General features: G+C 34.4%; 1 pseudogene across 1 annotated transcript; it reads right to left on the reverse strand.

Moving 5' to 3' along the window:
* Positions 1–9647: 9647 nt before the first annotated feature.
* LOC143534145 (serine/threonine-protein phosphatase BSL1-like) lies at positions 9648–18892 on the reverse strand (annotated as a pseudogene). Its single transcript, XR_013135481.1, has 22 exons — positions 18694–18892; positions 18529–18589; positions 17965–18043; positions 17806–17885; positions 17614–17708; positions 17073–17172; positions 16572–16641; positions 16306–16407; positions 16139–16220; positions 15882–16052; positions 15092–15251; positions 14786–14981; positions 14533–14700; positions 13919–14083; positions 11253–11326; positions 11085–11169; positions 10897–10995; positions 10574–10773; positions 10431–10506; positions 10220–10355; positions 10003–10142; positions 9648–9905 (listed from the first exon to the last, which is right to left on the reverse strand). The product of XR_013135481.1 is annotated as a serine/threonine-protein phosphatase BSL1-like (transcript).
* Between the last annotated feature and the right edge of the window lie 1315 nt (positions 18893–20207).

Below are 20207 nucleotides of genomic sequence, written 5' to 3' on the forward strand. Positions count from 1 at the left end.
CCCCCATTAATCATACTGCAGTCCTTATTTAAAACCTAAGTAGTTATGATCAAAATTTTCAAATAAGCCTTCAGAACGTTTGATTTGTATATTTAATTCGTCTATATGTCATTATGCATGCAGAATATATTAAAAGACGTACAAAATCAAAACTGATGAGGAAATTTAATAGTTAATCATTCATAGTACGATATGCAGTTGTACGTGGTCATTAATAAACCCCTCATGATTATAAGCGCTTTCATAATACTTATGGGTAATAGACCTTTAGTTATAGGATCCTTAAGCATATCATGAATGTATTCGATATGAAAATTTAGATTCCTCAATTCGTTCATAAACGAATAATTAATTTCATATCAAAATTTAATGCAACACCTATCAAACTGTTACTGTTTGAGAAAACATGGTAGCTGACATTATCACAATTAGTCTTCAATATATAAGTTATTTGGAGTTTAATAAAACTTATGAGTCCACTAATAAATATTCAACAACATTTATTGACAACAACGTTGTAATTAATCAACATATTATGTTGTTATGACTTAGGTTGTTGTTATCAGTTCATTATGACTCCTCCATGAGGTAGATTTATCTACTGACATAAGAATATATCCCGAAAATTACATTTTCTTATCTCTGAATATGACAAAGTTTAGAGTAATATACCGGTTTGAATTCTCACTTCTTCTTTTAAATTATAGTCTTTCGTTTCTTTTAAAGATATTTTAATACTCTTTTAGATGTTTTACATTAATCTAGGCATATCTAGTGTGTTACAATTTTGAGTAATATCTGAACGAGTATAGACTTGAACCCGCATAAGGTTTCTACTTAATGAAGCATAAGGTAATAATCTCAATGATCCTATTATCCTCTAAATAGAGCAATATTGTTTGTTACATGTGTAAGGACCCATTTAAGATAAAACTTATGAACAAAACTAATGTACCTTTGGGTCTATCTCAGAATGTTATGATATCTATTATGTAAGGGATATCTTTGAGATATTTCATATCAAAGTGTGTGAACAATGCTTTGACTTATGTAACATATACTTGTTAGAAGAATGTCATCTATATAAGGACAGGTTTGTTTTTAGTTGCTCCCACTCATCTTGAGGTAGGTACATTAATCCACTTGGTTTTTGATGAAAATAATTGTATAAATATTTCATCATATTTTGATGTTTGCATTAACCCATATATGGATTTTATTGACTTATAGACTAAATGTTCATTAACCTTCAGTTTATAACATTTAGGTTGTTTTATGAGCATGTAGATATGTAAGTCAGTTATTAGGGAAAGTTGTTTTAATTTTCTTCTAACGTAGCTCTTTAACTATTATAAGCTACTTGAACAGTGATGATTCTCAAAGAAATGTTTTATAATATAGGTTATAAGATTCTTTGATGATTTATTCCCTTTTGAATATAACCTTTAATAATCAATTATGATTCTTAGTGTCTTAACGTTTGTGTTAGGATTTAGTTTAGTTATGAACACCTGTAGGTGATTCAACCAAATCTCAAAACGTTAGCGACTTATGGAGTTAATTATGATTGATGATAATGGTTTAATTATAAGGGGTATGATCATTAAACTTTCCAACATCCAATTCAACTTTAGTTAGGGAGGTTACATAAGCATCAAATTTAGTAGGTTTTAAAACCTAGATGGTCTCCTAAGTTGATTATTGGGTAATTTTAAAAGTCTCAGTTTTATGGATTAGCTCTTAGTTAGGTTGCTATCATTTTCAGGATTCTAAGTGTGTAAATATCTCTCTTCCCCTTGACTCTTGTACTTCTAACAAGTCATTATAAAGACTTTTACTGCTCCCACTGACCTTAGAAACCTTTAGGAAATTAGCATACTTAGGGTCAGTATTTAAATACCAATAGATTCTAACAGAGAAACAAGTTAATAATATAAGTTGTTGCAGTTTCTCTTGGTGAGGATTAATTTAGTAAGAAATCTGAATTTGTCCACGTTTAAGCATCAATGAAACTTTTGTAAGAGTAGTAGTAAATTCTAAAGAGATAAGTTTTGATGGAATAGTGTTATGATGGAGCAATGTTTTGTACAAGAGGTGTATTTGAGATAATATCAAGTTTTCACTCCCCCACCTCTTGCAAATCTTGTAAGTTATGATTGAGACACTTAAGGCTCCCACTGATCTTTAATATCTATAGGAAAAATACAAGAGAAGTTTCAATAATGTACATGACGTGAGAATCTGTCATATATATATTAGACTTGATTTGATTCCATTAACGTCCAGATGTCATAATAAACTTAAAGGACATATTTAGAAGAAATCGTATAAGTATATGTGAACGGATCTCTTTAAGACCGCGGACCGTAGAATACTGATTAGATACAAGTAAATAGCATTTTTAATGATAAAAGAATTATGTCTGAATATTCCGTTTGAATAAGTTTCACGAATGTCAGTGAAATATAACTTATGGTGGACCCATACTTATTCCTTAGCTAAGTAATGTTTAGGGCATTTAACACATGATTTAAAATCACTAAGAATGAGATTATATGAAAAATCACCCTCATCAACCATGTAATGATTTCTCTTGAAATTTGGTTTTAATAGATGAATATTATAGGTCTCATTTGTCTTTCGTTAAATTTTTATTTGCATTATAACAAAAGTTGTGAAAGTATACATTCTCATCTAGTTCTATTTTATCAATGTTTCAATCCAGATATTGATAACAAATAATATAAGAGTTTAAGGTAAGAGTGACTTTATGTTGGCTATGCAAACCTTATAACTATCATAATGTAACTTAAGTATTGATACTAAATTCTGATTAATCTTCAGAATATTTAAGGTATCATAAAGTGTAATTAAAAGACAGTTTATCATGGTTCTAATAACTTTAACATTTAAATTTGTCACTAACACTCATGTTAGTTATTTGTTGATTTCGGGTAAACATATGGAACTAGACTCAACAAATCATGTGTTAATGAGAATATTAGGATTAGCAGACTTATATATCATTATAATACAACTATCAATTTTAGCCAGTTGTTCTTTTGAATTATGGATAGTCTTGTAATGTCTATGCCTAATCTAATGGCATATTTTTGCAATGGGACTTCTCCTTAAGAAACCTAAAGCTGGAAGTAATACTTGTATTTTGTCTATGAACCTTAGAATTATCCTCTTTTAGGTTTTAGTGGTAGTGAGTTGAATAACATATTAAATCTAGCACCAGACATTTCTTTTCGTGTGCATATGTTGCTGATCAACACACTCATTTTCCTTTGTTACTTCTGAGTGTTATAGTTGATTCGTAAGGCGCCAAATTGTACAGCTGAAAATTTTAGTATGTAATGTACTAAAAAATTGTATTTATTTCCATGTGTAAGCCCTTAATTTTATGGGTCATGGTATTTTACATTATGATGTATTCGGTAATGCCATTTAACCTTATAGTTAGAATTTTCAAGAAAGAATGCATGCATCTTATGAGTTATTTTGATTAGTCTTAGGAGAAACTAAATCAAGAATAACTCTAGTGATATCATTTATTTAAATAAATTATTGATTATCATTATTATAAGAGACATTATGATTGACGCATCCCATTTGTTATGCTCTAGTTTTTAATATAATGATTGTTATTAGAAATAACAGTATGATAGTCATATCATGTCTTAATGAATAATTAAAATTGAGAAGAGCTAAATGTTATTAAAACTCTTTATGAGACAAAATTCAATTGTATATTAAGATTATAGTGGATGATTTAGATGAGATCGTTATTTATGGAAGAAAATATAGTGAGTAATATTATGTGATATTAAAATAATATATATTAAAGTTTATGATCATTAGATTAATGAAAGATCATTAATATGAGGATCACTATATTTTATTGAAGATGCGACATGTCTATTATTAACATCAAACTAATAGACTATAATTAATAGTTCTACTTAACAAAAAATAAATCACCTTTGGGCAGAATTAAAATTTATTTAAGTATATGTGCAAAACAATTGTAACACATCACCTTTGGGCAAAAGTGAGACAATTATTTTAATTATGCACGGGCTAGTTTTGCTAAATAAAAATGTAACAAATCACCTTTGGGCAGAAGTGAGACATTTGTATCATGTTATGCAAAACTAACAAAAGCTTTTCAGTTATACTTGAATGATAGGGTAAATGTAACTCATCACTTTTGGGCAGAAGTGTTACATCAAAAGTCCATTCAAGTTAAGCCTTTATGTTTTGTAAAATTTTATAATATTTAAGGTTTACAAAACATTTGATTAGTTAATAGCGGAAAATGTTTAGAGTAAGGATTTTTAAATTTTCGGTAGGACCTTATTTTGCGGAATTAGTTCTCGGATATTTTGGGTTCCCGAGAATTGCCAGTTTCCGGCTTTTTAGTGGGTTTTTCAGTATTTGGGTGTTTACATGATTTTATGGAGTTTTATGGAAAATGTTGATTCCGGTATTAGTGAATTTTCGGGTTTATGGGTTATGACCCAAAACCATTTTAGAAACTCATAAACTCTTTAAGCCCATAATACATGATTTTTAAATAGCCAGTGAACCCGTAAACTGGTTTAAGCCCTTAACCCATGATCTTTATTAACTAAATTAATAATGATAAGATTTGGTTCAAATCTTTTTAATGATTAACAATTATATTTGTTTCTTATTTTAAGAGGATTCAAATCTTTTAAGAAAATATTAAAATTTCTAAGTTATCCAAGATTTGAAAAAATATTTCCCTAAATAATCATTAACAAATTTTAATCTAGATTTTAAACCAACATATGTATAATTTTCGATAATAATGATGAACACGAAGAACATCATCGAAAATTTTAACAATTAAACATAAAAAAAAAACTTGGAATCGAAATCTTTAAACATGAAATTAATAGATTTCGAAAATATGAATTTTAGTGATTTTAAACAGTTTCATGTATTGTTTTCGTAATCGAACATGAAAAAAAAGAAACCTAAAGAATTAGGGTTTATCAAGTTTTAGTCCATGTCTTCTGATTCAATTCCAGATTTACGGAAAACATGAAGAACTGATTAATCAACATCACTCTGATGCCACATGTTGATCGGTTCTTTATGTAAGTAATATAAAACATGATAAATATTAAACTTATGAACCTATTACAGCATGAAGAGTAGTAACCGTAGCAGGGTATGATGTAGTCGACATGCTTGTCATCTTGATCGAGTTCCCCTTTAAGATGTATAGTTAAGGATGGTTAGGGTTCTTGAGAGGAACCCGGTTTAGAAGAGAGAGGAGACACACGATTTACTTATGTGTGTGAGATTAGGTTATGATGTTAATTTATTCTTTCTATATATACACCCAAGGGGAAACCTTTTATTAGCTATTAAGAGTAATATGACCCATCAATAATTACCAAGCTAATATATAATAAGGTATAATTAATTATTTTAATCTATTATTATATAAATGATAATGATGGCCATATAAATAAATGTATAGAATATATTTATTCTTACATCAACGAAAACAAAATATTAATTGACTCTTACTTATAAAGCACTATGTGGTTTTTGTTCATTCGTTTATTTGAGATAAGCTTACTCATTTTCTTCTTTCAACTTACACAACAAAATCAATACTTTTAGACTTTTAGTACTGATATCTCATATCTTATTATCCAAAATCTACTTTAAACACATTTAAAGATCTCAACAACTAGATACATTGTGGTACAAGTTAAAATGGTTCCAGTTATCAGTATTAACCCGTTAGAACTTTGATCGACGCATGTTGCAACAAAGGATCTTTTACAGGAGCTAGATTGAAATTTTGAGATCGTGTTAAGGTCCTCATGCCTCGACTTAAGAACAGAAAGAACATTGTTAGTCTTGGCATGATGGTTAGATTTCATTATAAAGCTTTGGCATTCGAGTAAGTTAGAGTATTTTCTAGACACATAAAACAATGGTGCAAATGTAAGAATGAACGTGAGGGGTCTCACATCTCTTATTTAATATGCATATTGCAGCGATATGTGAAGTCTAGTCGCATGACCATGCTTTTCAGATGGCATACGATACAAGTATCGTATGTTAATTAGGCGCTTCAAATTCTCTTTCTCCATTTTTTGATGAAATGAGACAAATCAAATGGAGGACCGGGTTTTATTCTTCTAAAAGTAGGTATAAAGTATAAACCTCATCATCTTATCATAATCAAGTGAGATAATTATACTAATAATATAATATCATTAAGTACATGAATACATAGCTTAAATAAAATTAGATTCTCTACTATCATATTAAACCAAACGGGAATCATGGTAGGAGTTGTTAAGGCTAGAGTAGAGCATGTGTGTTACGACTTACGCGTTAGAAGTCTCTTATTAAATTAAATATAGAAAACGTTATCATAGATCAAGATCCATCTAAGATATTTAAATATTATTGTAAGTTTTATAATGTGATTAGATAATTTATTATTTGTTATATAAAACGTCCAATATGCTAAATGACAACTTAGTCCACAAGTAGCCTCCATAGTAAAAGACCGAAGACTCCATATTATTAACTTCTTATTATATACAGCCTAATGTTACACATGTCTTAGGTTAACGCTTTCAAGTATCAAAAGCGTGTTAAAAAGTAAAAGAGTTTGAAACATCGGTTTTCTATGTTTTGTTTGTCCGTTTTAACTACTTCACTACACATGTTCAAAACTTTTGTTATATCATGATACCGATTTCAATTTTTTACATTCACCGTCTCTAACATTAACTCAAACTTTGTTAATACTTTTTCAGTTACCACTTCACATACGATACTACGGGTATGTTTGGCAAAGAGCTTTCAGAAGCTTTTAGAGGCTTTAAGCTACAATCTTTTAAGAAAAAACTCATATTTATTGAAAAGTCTTGTTTGGTTAGAGTAGCTTAAAGCTTTTAGGTTAAGAGAAAAGGCTTGAAGCTAAAAGCTCCAACTAGTAGCGTTTAGAAAAAACTACAAGCTTTTAGTATATCAAATTTTACAATTTTAGTACTTGAACTTTCATCACATTTTGTTAATTCATATAATAATTACATAATTAACCCATATTCAAAACCTACCCCCATGACTTTTTAAAAGACCATAACTTTTTCACGCGTTAATACTTATTTTTAAAAATTGCATCATAAAAACGAGCATTTTATTATCTTTAATTTGAGTATCATATTGTTATATTTCTTTAACTTTAAAACATTAACATATTATGTGATTATTGGTTAGGATCGGCAACAAGTCGAGTCAGGCAAACCTGGGTCATGTGTAAGACCAAATTAGGGTCGGAACGAGTCGATACAAAAATGGCTAATTTAGTCTGGTTCATGTTGGTACGGTTTTGAGTCGAAAGGGGTAAAGTCAGAATAGGTTTCGGATTAGAACGATGCACTGCGCGAGCACCCAGCTAGTTTTATTAAAAGCTTCAGCTGCTACTCTACCAAACACCTAAATATTTTTAAAAAGCTACAGCTTCTAGTCACCAGCTTCCAGCTAACAGCTAGCAGCTTCCAGCTACAGCTACCATCTAGTTTTGCCAAACATATCCTACATATATGATATATATGCTAATCATATACTATTTCTTTGAACTAAACGAAATTAAGTTGTTAAAACCAAAATATATTAAAACGAACCTATCCACCTCTCTAGGTTCTTACGATTGATATCATAGTGATAGTGTATTGCCTTTTTTTAAAAAAAAACACTCATTATAAAATATATTGATACATAATTTTATAGTTAGATCAATAGACTCTATTAAGGATCATAGATTTTGCTTGAACTCATCACTTATGTTTGTTCAACACAACTTTTGATCTTAAGATATTATGTAGTTGCATGTCTTATGTCACTAGACTATGGCATATATTAGTAATCTAAATATATCAAATGATGAAAGAAAAATATTATTTAAAAATATAAACTCAAGCACACAAATTATTATATGAAGATGTTAAAGACCCATGTGAAGAAATACGAGTCATAATATAAATGATTCAAATGAATAAGACAAGGTAATACCTAATTATACTTCGTTCTAAGATTTATTATTCACGTGAATATTATATAGATATAAAACACAAATGTGAAAATTTACGTGAGAACACGATGAAAACAATACTAACAAACGAAAATGAAGATTTATAAATATTATTAATTGTTGTATAATAACTAATTACATAAGAAAATATAAATTAACAAAGCAATTGATTATTTTCGCTAAATCAGGTATAGCCTTTTCTGGTCCTTGTGACTTGTGACATTCTCGTCAACTATTAAGACACTTCACTCAGATAAAAGATCACTCATAACCTTTTTATGAACGTAAGGGCCGGCCCGAACCAGATGCAGGGTGTGAACTTATAATTTGAAATATTGCATTCTGGCTTGAACTTGAACTTGAACTTGAACTTGAGACGAGAAGAACTCAAGCTCTCTTAAATTAAATGAACTATATATCCTTTGCATTCTTGGTTGAACTTATAATTTGGAATTTTGAATAGACATGAAATTATAGAAGTATTAGAAAACTGATTTCAAATCTTTTTGGGCTGATCACAGGTGGGTTCGGCCCAGTTTTAACTAACTAAACTTGTAACTAAGTTTCAGATGAGTGATTTGTGTGTGAAGTTGTTTAAAGAGGGGTGGTTTAAGACGGAGATTGGAGCGGGTGATGACCCGAAGGTGTCGAAAATGAAGAAGGATACTATGGAAGTTGATAATGATTCTTTTTGGTGGTTGTGAAGATAATGGATCATCAGGTATCTGATTTGATCTTTCATTTTAGATTATGTTTCTGGTATTTTATGCTACTATCTGATATGCTGACATTACCCCTCAAATTTAAATAGGCTAACGGGTCAACTTGTTTAACAAACGGGCCATGTTCAATTGATTCACTCATTAAACTGGTCGTGTTAAGATGGATTTGTTTAATGAACAGGCCATGTTAAAGCTGACTAGTATAATAAATGGGTCGTGTTCATGTTGACCGTTTAATAAACAGGCCATGTTCAGGTCAACCATTTAATAAGCAGGCCATGTTCAGGCTGTCTGTTTATTAAACAGGTCGTGTTGTAGTCTGCCTATTTAGTAATCAGGCCATGGTCAGGCCGACTTTTTTAGTATACGGGCCGTGTTCAGGGTCGACTCGTTTAGTCAACGGGCACTATACTGGTAGGCTCGTTTATTGGACGGTTTGTGTTCTGGTTTACCCATTTAGTAAACAAGCTGTTTTTCGGCTGACCCGTTTAGTAAACAGGCCGTGTTTTGGTCGACCCATTTAGTAAACAAGCCGTGTACTAGTCATCCCTTTAGTAAACAGATACAAGGCCCATACTAAATAGACCTTGTTTTGTTGACCTGTTTAGTAAATGAGCCGTGTTTAAGTCGGCTGTCAGCCTATTTACTAAATGGGCCCGTGTTCAATTCGACACATTTAATAAACGGGCCGTGTTTTAACTTTTTCTTTCCTTCTTTTGGTACCCATTGCAGCGCGTTTGTTTGGTAGCACAGTTTGAACGCTGCATAACGAAAGACCGAAAATAACATTTTTCGATAAGCTTTTCGATGATATTACGCCTATATTTTTTGGTTTCCTCTTTGATTTTACTACAATGAGTACTTCGAAATCACAAAAAAATACATGCCGGCTGTAATAGGTGACTTCTATCTTGCAAGTTTGTACTCTAAATATCACTTGTAACCTTGATCACTTGCAACCTCACAACTTAACCAAAATCCCCAAATCATGTCACTACTCAAATATATGCAAGCGAATTCCTGTCATGGTTAGACTTAGGCCACCCCCTGGTTGGAGTTGGCGGTCTCTGATTATTAAGCTCCTACAACAAACAGATAACACCCATAAAACAAAATTAAATAAATACACATATATATAAACACGCACACATACAGTAAGAAGTTATACATAAATATTACCTGCATCCAAGTGTCATCTTGAACATGTTCTGGTGATGTTTCTGGCGAGTGAAGCGGAGGAGGCAATGGGTGAATCAGTTTCGGAACAATCACAAGTCCTCTACCGACCACTAACAATGCTCCAGCATTGTTTGCGGTACCTGAATTCAGTTGCCATACTTACCAAAGATGTATTTATATAATTGTCTAAAATAACTATATTAACTACTAAGATTACCACAATAGTTGGTAGCAGAGAAAAGAGTAATCAACTGCCCTTGTGCAAATCTTTCAAATCCATCCATTACACATTCATGTGCTCTTATTATTAACTGAAGTTTATTTCTCTTACAGAAGTCTGTTACTCTGTCAGGCTGCAAAAGTAGTTAAAATGTTATGAATTACTGCCACACACTATAAAGATAAATTCTTGAAAGTGAAATTCATACCCCAAAAGTGACAAGACCAGGTCCTCTAGCATTTGGTCTTAAACCTTCCACACTGTCGTTTTCTGTGGGGTCCGACCTGTACAAAACGAAAAAGTCAAAAACTGTTTTTTAAAATAAGTATGTAAAACAAATAAGAAACTTGCCATAATAAATCCATTAAAAGAAGAGATCCAGCATCCATTGTTATGGGTCTCTCTATTTTTTCTATTTGCTCAACTGAATGTATTGACCGCCCTATGCCACCGTGCATACATATTATCTTTTTTTCAATAAGTGCTGCAAGTGGAAGATGGTTAAACAGTTGGTTGAACCTCGTCCATGCCCAGATCCCATCATTCTCCCCCTATACGTTAACATAAACCATAAGTAAAAATTGGGGCCTGTCAGAGAAATGATACACTTTGACTTGTTTACCCTTAAATTGGTCAAAACTACCACCTATACGGTAAATAAAATCACCAATTACCATTCTCTCAATGCATTCAAGACGGAAACCAAAGAGTGCGTTTATGTCAGCAGCCTCGTGATTCCCTCTTATCAAGTGAACATTTTCAGGATACTGAATCTGAAAACAATACAAAGGAAAAAACCATATCGAATAAAGAATTAAAACAAGGTTTATAAGTTGTAATTGTTAGTTGCAAGTTACAATACCTTTAAAGCAAGAAGCAAAGTAATTGTTTCCAAGCTATGTTGACCTCTATCAACATAATCGCCAAGGAACAAATAATCAATATACCTGGACAAGGTTATAAATTTATCACAATTTAAATCCACCAGAAAGATTTCAAATAATGTTCAGCAACTAAACTTCAAACATACGATATATCGCCAGCAATAGAAGGAAATCCATATTCAATAAACAAACGCATCAGATCACCAAATTGTCCATGAAGTGTTGGGTTATGAAGGCCTTTGGGCCGGTTTTATTAGAAGGCCCGGTTTTGGCTCCTAATTATGTTTAACCCTAATCTTGTTTATTATATATATCCCATCATGTAATTGTAATCTTGGTTCTGAGCTAATAAGAAAACCTAGTTGCAGCCCGTGGACGTAGGTCCCCTCGCGGGGACCGAACCACGTTAAATTCTTGTGTCGTTTATATTTTCGTTTATGTGTGTTTATCGTTGTGCATGTGTGTGCTGTTTCGCTTCCGCGCGCCGCTTTGTTCCTAACAAGTGGTATCAGAGCTTTGGCTCGTTGTTTACACACGGTTTTGCACGGGTATCGATCGAAAGAAAAAAAAAAAAGGTAGAAGAGGCTGGTTTGAGAAGGGCTGCTACAGTGCCGCCGCTACAGTCCCGCGGTGAACAGTATCCGGCATGAACAGTGTTTCCGGCCGTGAACAGTGATTCCGGCGGTGAACAGTATTGTCAGAGATCTTCGTTTTTCTGGTTAACAGGGCTGTTCGGGGCTGTTTTTCAGGGCTGTTTGGGACGGTTTTCCGGGTGATTTTGCAATTAGAATTCCTGTTTTGGACTTCTTGGAGTTGCAGGTTTCACTCGGGCGTTGCAGGTGAAGCACCGGGTCGGGTGTTTCGGGTTTTAGGGTTTTTCTTTGGAGGTTGCTCGGCTTCAGGGAACCGGGTTTTGTGAAGACCATTTAGGTTCGGGTTCAGATTTGTTTGCAAGAGATTAGTCTGAGGTAACTTTATATAGTTTATTTACAGTTAGTTGATTTATCGGTTATTGCAAGAGCAAATCGGTTTATTTGGCAGTGTTCTGTTGAACAATCGTCAAGTTTAGGCCCGTGCCCTTGTTGTGTCTGTTCACTGTTTTCGATTTGTTCTCGTTTGTTATTGTTATAACTGAAGACGAGGTGGTTATGATCGGAATGTTTGACGGTTTGGATTTTGGTTGATTGGTTTGTCATGTGAACTTGGATATAGTACTGGTGATGGATAAACTTGGAGAAAATGGAACCAGCGGGTGTGCTGGTGACGGCATAAGTGAAAAAAAAAAAATGAGGTTAGTGGCAAGTCATGTTAACTATTGCTCGTTTGGATGATCTTTCGGTTAGGGTTTGAGTTAACTGATCGTGTGTACGGTCATAGAACCCTTGGTACCGCTTGATTTCATGAAAGTTCTACTGTTGTTATAGCTGTTTGCCTGTTAGCTGGTTCGAAACTGTGATTATTACTTCTTGTTCGTTTGGAATTGTGAAGTTATATCTTGTTTGGTGGTGATCAGTGGTACACCATTTGAGAGGTTCATAATCTCGTGTTGGGTAAAGTTATTTGCCGGGATAGTACGAGTGGGGTTCATCTCATGGAGTGTTGGTGTGGCATGGGTTGGGATAACAGGAACAGTGGGAGCTGGGCATAGTCGACTTGGTAGGTTGCGTAGAGGTGAGACATTTTAAGAGTCGATGTCGAAAGGTTTGGAATTCTGCTTTTGAGAATGTATCTGGGGTTGATGCATTGAGACTCAGTGAAGGCGGTGAAGACTCTTGGGTTCAAGATTCTAGTTTGCTTTATTTCTTGTTACTCACTTCAATGAAGCATTTGTTGAATCTTTTAGTTAAAGACTTTTGGAAGATACGGTCTCTGTATCGTCGGAAGAAGTGAACCAACTTCCGAGTTATAAGGTCTTGGCTCGCTGAATCGGGTAGTGCTAAGGGGTTTCAGTTTGCAGACATGAAGCCTGGAGCCACAGTGATGTTAGCTTGAGCGTATTCGGAGGTCTGAACATGTTCGGGGTTTTGGTAACAGTGGGAGCACGCGGTGTGTTCTAGGTTTGTTTCCAAAGGGACGTTGAGTTCGGAAGACTGGGAAATCCGAATGTGAAAATCTCTCCTGGTATAGTCTGCTGATTTTTGGAGAGTGATTATCCTCTGGAAGTCTTTGGAGCCGGTAGTGTGAGTAAGTGAGGGCCGGTTAAGATTGAGGATGAGCCATTGGCGGGTTTTGTCATGGCTGGGTCTGTGATGACCGGATTGGAGCTCTCGGGAGCTTCAATGGGCCTTTCAGGTAACTGATGGGAAGGGGCGCTGCAACTGGTGTGGATTGGTAGAAATCTTAGTTTGTTCCTAGAGAACTGGAGGCTTGGAGAACTTCTTTTGTTGAAGTTTTAGCTTGTTCTTGGAACTGGAGGCTTGGTTGATTTCTATTACTGAAGATTACTAGAGTTACTGGATGAATGAGATTGTTATATTTAATTGGATGGCAGGCTGGAATTTATCGCAAGGCCTTCAAGTAGGAGATTGTTGGGTTATGAAGGCCTTTGGGCCGGTTTTATTAGAAGGCCCGGTTTTGGCTCCTAATTATGTTTAACCCTAATCTTGTTTATTATATATATCCCATCATGTAATTGTAATCTTGGTTCTGAGCTAATAAGAAAACCTAGTTGCAGCCCGTGGACGTAGGTCCCCTCGCGGGGACCGAACCACGTTAAATTCTTGTGTCGTTTATATTTTCGTTTATGTGTGTTTATCGTTGTGCGTGTGTGTGCTGTTTCGCTTCCGCGCGCCGCTTTGTTCCTAACATGAAGATCACCAAAAACTTTTATAGGAGCTTTTAACTGAAGAACTGTTGGCTCGTGTATAAAGATTTGTTCAGCAGCATAACAAAGCTCTCCTACTTCATATGAATCAAGGAAAAACTTCCTGTTAGCAGGAGGTTTCCAGCTTCTAGGTCTAAGCAAAGTAGAAATGACCTGCAAAACTAAATATTAGTAATCCCAATTTTCTCTAAAAAATTACTTACTAAAACTAAAAAGAAATGCAATATTAATATATTGTTGGAAAATCAGGCCCTTGATCAAACACAAAACACACCATATGAATGAACTCGTTCAACTCTTTTATTATTGATAAACCGAAAATATAAGACACGCTAAACTGATTACATGATGAGTATGACCCTATTTGTAGCTAAACAATCCTAATTGGACTCTAATCCTAACAAATAAATAAATTTTATGAACCCATGATTCTCTAAACCCAGTAGATAGCATACATAAGCACAAACAAATAAATAAAATCCAAATAAAACTCTTTAACTAACTCAATGAATTTAACTAATTAACTAACCCCATAATGACCAAAAGATCAAAATGCCCCTGAACTATTAGACTTATGACAAGATTAGTTTAACATATATTACCTTTTTATGCACGCCTCCACGTGACTTTTGCTTTATAATATTTTTTATTGGATGTGACATGTCATTTTGTGAAGGAATTATTCGTCTACTCTCATTTTCAAATTGATCCAAGGATAACTGCCTTATCAGCCCACCAAGGTTTCCTACTGAATCTTTGGCAACCACAACCTGCAAGTATATTATTTGGTATGAGTTAAGGTTATTTAAGTAAATGAATTTTAATTAAAATTGCATCAAGGTCAAGAAAACATACAGCTCTCCTGTGAAGTCTAACATCACCCTCTGTATCACCACCCTCTGAATTGGTTTCTGCAGTTTGTGAGTCATCAGAAACTGGCATTTGTTCTGGATTTGCAGCCTGTGCTTGTGCAGCTTTCCAAACAGCATTAGCGGTCTGTGCTTCTGCAGCAGATGCTTCGGCCAGCATCTCCATAGATTCTTTGTTCATACTGGAATAAAAACATTATTATATAACAATCAGGCACTTTCAACCTGTTTGATTCATTTGGCATACAAAAGAAACCTCAAATCAACCCATTCATAAGTAAGCAGGTTTAACCTTAAGCCACCAGATGAAGGACTAGCTGGTCTACTGTCAGGGGACATAGGACCAAACGAGCTCAAATTGTTCGTGGTTGTTTCAGATGTTATTAACATAGGAAAATCAGTATCAGAATCAGGTGAATTTTCGGCGATAAGAAAATCATCTAACAACACATCTGCAACACAAGTAAAAAGTAAAAACTCATATTATGCAACAGTACAAACATGTGATTAGTTTCTCGGCCTGGCAAACTGGGTGGGTCAGGCGGATTCGAGTCACTGGTCAAAATGGAATCGGGTCAGAGGTTCAGGTCAATATGGATTTTGATAAAAATGAGTTCGAATCATTTTAAAAAACATGAACTTGGTTCGGGTCAAAACGGGTCATTTTAAAAAACATCAATTTGGTTCAGGTCAAGACGGGTTCTGGCCAAAGTGGAGTCGGGTTGAAACGAGTCATTCTAAGGAGAAGTATCAAAATAGGTTCATCCGTTATATTATCTAATGAAAGCTAGTGCCAGCGATGGTGGTGGTGGTAGACTACAAGGCGCTGTTGGAGGTGGTGGAAACAAACAATGATCATGAGTGGTGCTAACCTATTTGGACCCTTTTAAGTTTATAATAGTCACCCGTTTTGACCCGTTGATTAATTTAAGTTGACCCAAATGGACCCATTGACTGATTTGATATGCCCCAAATTAACCATATACAAGTTATGTTGCTCAAATTAACCCACTTTGAAGAATGGGTCATGATTGCCATCTTTAATTTCCTGGGAAAAGGGTAATTTTGGAAATTAAACATACCTCCCCTAAGACCACCATAGACATATATGCGGCCGCCAACAGCTGAAGCGGCATGCCTACAACGCTGCATGAGCTCCAGAGAAGGATCTTCAGTTTGACTGGTTTTGTTGTTGCTTGAAGAAGTCACCATACCGTGTCTATCTACCCAAACACCAGCAGCAGTGTCCAAAACTGTAACATGTAACAATGTTGTAAATTAACTACATTTTAACATGAATCTGTTAACCATTTACTTCATTAATATAAATCAAACTAACCTGCAACAGCTGCTTCACCATCTACTGTGCATCCTCCCCTAAGAACCCCTCCTGTAACATGCAATCTAGCACCAACAAACACCTGATGACCAATAAATTGATTTTATAAGCAGGTACTGTAAAAGATGAACTGGTTTTAACGCGCTAATTAAATGTTTATTACTTACCGATGCATGTTGGTACCTTGGTGATGGTGCAACTCCTGGTGCAAGTGTCCATTCCCATTGACCATTCTTATGCATGAGCAATCCATATGCATCTACTAGTGGCTGCAAATGTCATATATTCAGACCCAATCGATTCAAGAAAACTATATAGTTTAACAACAAAATGCTAATATAGACTTCAAAACTAAAACTAAAATGTTGCATACATTTATAAGTGGGGTTACAAGTAAGACAGTTGTAAGATTAAGCAACTAAAATAAACATACCGTGCCTAAACTGTCTCTTCCACCACAAAGTAAAAACATGCCATCTGAGCGGGCACTGGCAGTTGCATACCTGCAAATTGAAACTACCATCTGAGCGGGCACTGGTTTGAACAAAATGATTAATTGGTTCCTAAGTGTAATCTTTGATCAATAAGGATTTAGAGTACTTGATGCACATTTAGATGAACAGATACAAACTTTCAAATGCACTATCAACTTTAGACTCTTGAATAGCCAGAAATTAATACGCATGTATCTGAATTGATATGGAATAAGTACATCCAATCCATTTAGCATCATATACATACATAGGAAGGCCATTTATTCTAGATTAAATTACCAGCAAAAGAAATTTTGGAACTAAATATAATTTTCATCTTAAATCCATGGCCCTCTTTAACTGTAACCTAAAAGAATTACATACTAGTAGAAGAACTATATTCATAATAACAACCTATGAATGTTTTATTATCTGTAATGACAATTAAATTTAGTACTTACATTCTAGCAGAAGGTTTATCACCTTCTGGATTTAGTCGCTGCCAAGCATATGGTTTTTGAGCAGTATCCAAAGCCCAAGCATCCGAAAGCACTTTCTTTCCTAGAACAAAAAACAGATGTTGCCTTATGGGTTTATGTACTAAAGATGCAGTTTAAAAAATGGCACACTCCAAAAATTAGCCATGGTATGAAGTGTGTGCTAATTTCAAATTCTGAAGAAAGAAAAACACACTAAACAGAAAGTAAACAGGTGAAAGACATTCAAGCATAACAGATACTTTTAAAATGGCATGATGGAATCAAACAACAGATAGCATCTATAGTATGTCCTCAAGAAGACAAGAACTCAACTGCAATTTCATAGCAAGTAGTCAGTATTAACATCTTACGCATAAGCTCAAAGATGCTGAGGGTCTACTGAAACAGTAATTTACCAGTACAAACACATAAAACCTAAAGTTCACCAACATAACACAGCAGCATATACCAAGCCATCTTTTTAAATTTGTTGATTTGAAACTACAACTACAGATATACTCACCATCATTACCACTAACACAAACAAGATAGCGTTGGGCTACCAAATCCATCACATGGCCATAACGAGGGCCAGGACCCTCCCCTCTAACAACAACCCTGCACTCCACAAAAAATCAATGCACCATTAAACAACACAATTAACAGATCAAGAACAAACAAATACAAAGCTCACATTTCAACTGTGCATATTTACCTGTGCCATTTGTATTTGTCATTAGTCAAATCAAGCACGTAAAGATCATCCGCTGAATGTCCGCCAGGACCTATCCCTCCCTAACCACACCACAAACTTATCAAAACTGAAATTTTTTATTTCTGCAAACATTTCACTGTAAAACTACTTTATAATCACCTGAAACACAACCATGGTTCCCACAGCAGCCGCTGCATGAGCAGCCCTAGGTGAAGGCGGCTCTCCGGCCGGTTGAATTCTGGAAATTCTCACAAATTAAAACTCAGATCCAAACAAAAGCATAAGAACTGAATGCAATATTAAACGTAAACAAACCAAACGTTCATGAACTGTTTGGCAGGAAGTTCGTGTATGTTCATTTATTTAATAAACGAACAAACATGTACAAAATATTTTGTTGATTCTATTAAATTACAGACATTTTGTTAGTTAGTTTATTTAAAATTTAACAAACACATAAGTAGTTATATTTATATTATATAAATATAAGCATAAAAGGGGATCGTTTAAATATTACACACACACACATACACTTGGTTATATTTCATTAACGCCCACTTATGTTCATTTATGTTTGTTTAAGCTCGTTTATGTTTGTGAATATTCGTTTAGGTTTTAAACGAAGGAAGGAACACGAATATGCCCATTTTCTTAATAAACGAACATGAACTTCAAAAAAGCTTGATGAATTATAAGTTAGTGTTGGGTTAAAGTTAAATGAACCTGGTCCATTTCCTGGTAAGCACGTCGTATACATGAACAGAGTTGGTCACACCTTCTAACCCTAGAATTCAGAAACAATATAATATAATAAAAAAAATGAAACAATTAATTGAACTAACTACAGGCATTAATCAATGAGTAAAGGATGTATAATTATATAATTACGTATTCCGGAGACAGTAGAGGACGGAGCACCGCCAATGGCAGTGGCACCACCGTATAATATGAGCCTAGGGCCGTGAGACTACGGCGGTGAGCGTGTGGCCGCAGCGAGGACCGGGAGCATCGTGTTGTGAGTCGGAGTAAGCCTCTAGTGGATGATAAGTTGGATTGGAGCCGGTGTGAGCCAGGGCTTGGAAGCCATCAATCAAAGTCATGAGTAGTAATCACTAGTGAGTGAGGTTGAGATATGGAAAATGAATGTTGTTGTTCAAGGTGGATGATTAGTGAATGTGTATCAAGTGTTGTGTGTCATTGATTCTTTTTCTTTCTAACGCCTATATTCCTAAGTATTTTGTATTTAACTGATTAAAACGATTTCAACTTAGTATTACGTTTATAAGCCTAGTTGTGTAATGATTTATCGGTCCAAGTGTAGCGATGAGCAAATGGGAAACGAGCATTTCGGTATTAGTACCGGTATCAAATTTTTTGGAAAAATCAGAAACGAGATTTTCGGGAAGGGTATCGGTTCGGTATCGAACTCATCACCCCCCAACAAGGTGTATGCTAGTGATGTGATTGTATACTAATTAGCATAGTTTGACTAAATTATGGCACAACGATCATATTATCAATTTATCATCATGTTAGCTATGGCAACTTTTGTGTGTGTTGTAATGTCTCATGGCCATATCTAAAAGAATATGTTTCATGTCTAAAATATTTTTATGATGCGCATTTGTTATAGACCCTTATTGTTGTGGTGTGACCCGCCAACTAAGCAAAGTGATGGCTATTTTCCCATATAGTGTATGGGCGTGAATCAGGGCCGACTCAACAAATGTGAGGGTCTAAATCGAAACAAGATTTTGGGGCATTTTCATGAGAAATGTTAAGAAAAAAATTGATTATTACAAGTTTTGAACTAATAACCTATATTTTAGTAACAACAAAGCCTACCACCACACCACTACATTAATTTGAGGTTACCATACTCATTATAATATATCTATATGTATTGTTTTTTGTTGGATTGATGGGCCTTAACTGAGTGTGGCCTACCATACTCATTATAATATATCTATATGTATTGTTTTTTGTTGGATTGATGGGCCTTAACTGAGTGTGGGCCTAAAGCCCTAACTTGTTTTCGTTGTTCCACGAGCCACCCCTTATGTGAATTCATTAACCAATGTTATAGTATTTCCCACCTAATTTTGAATTAATTACCCCTTGGGAGTATTCATAGGATTCAAGTATTGATGCAGAACTTGATGATGATGAAGTTGTCGTGATTACATCCTAAATTAATAGTATAAAGCTTAATATGTTACATTTGGATCCACTAAATATAATCATGTGGAGATGCAGTCTATGCAAGTATGCAACACATTTTGTAGCCACTAACTCCAATTACCCAAATTTACAACCTTTTTGCACAGTAACTATGATAAAACTTTGTATTATATAAACTTCATACGTTCTTTAACGAGACACGTTGAAGAAAATCGAAATCA

The sequence above is a fragment of the Bidens hawaiensis genome, unplaced genomic scaffold (assembly GCF_021521415.1).
Source record: "Bidens hawaiensis isolate Kalapana, Puna unplaced genomic scaffold, B.hawaiensis_p1.1 tig00010069_1, whole genome shotgun sequence".
NCBI classification, from domain to species: domain Eukaryota; kingdom Viridiplantae; phylum Streptophyta; class Magnoliopsida; order Asterales; family Asteraceae; genus Bidens; species Bidens hawaiensis.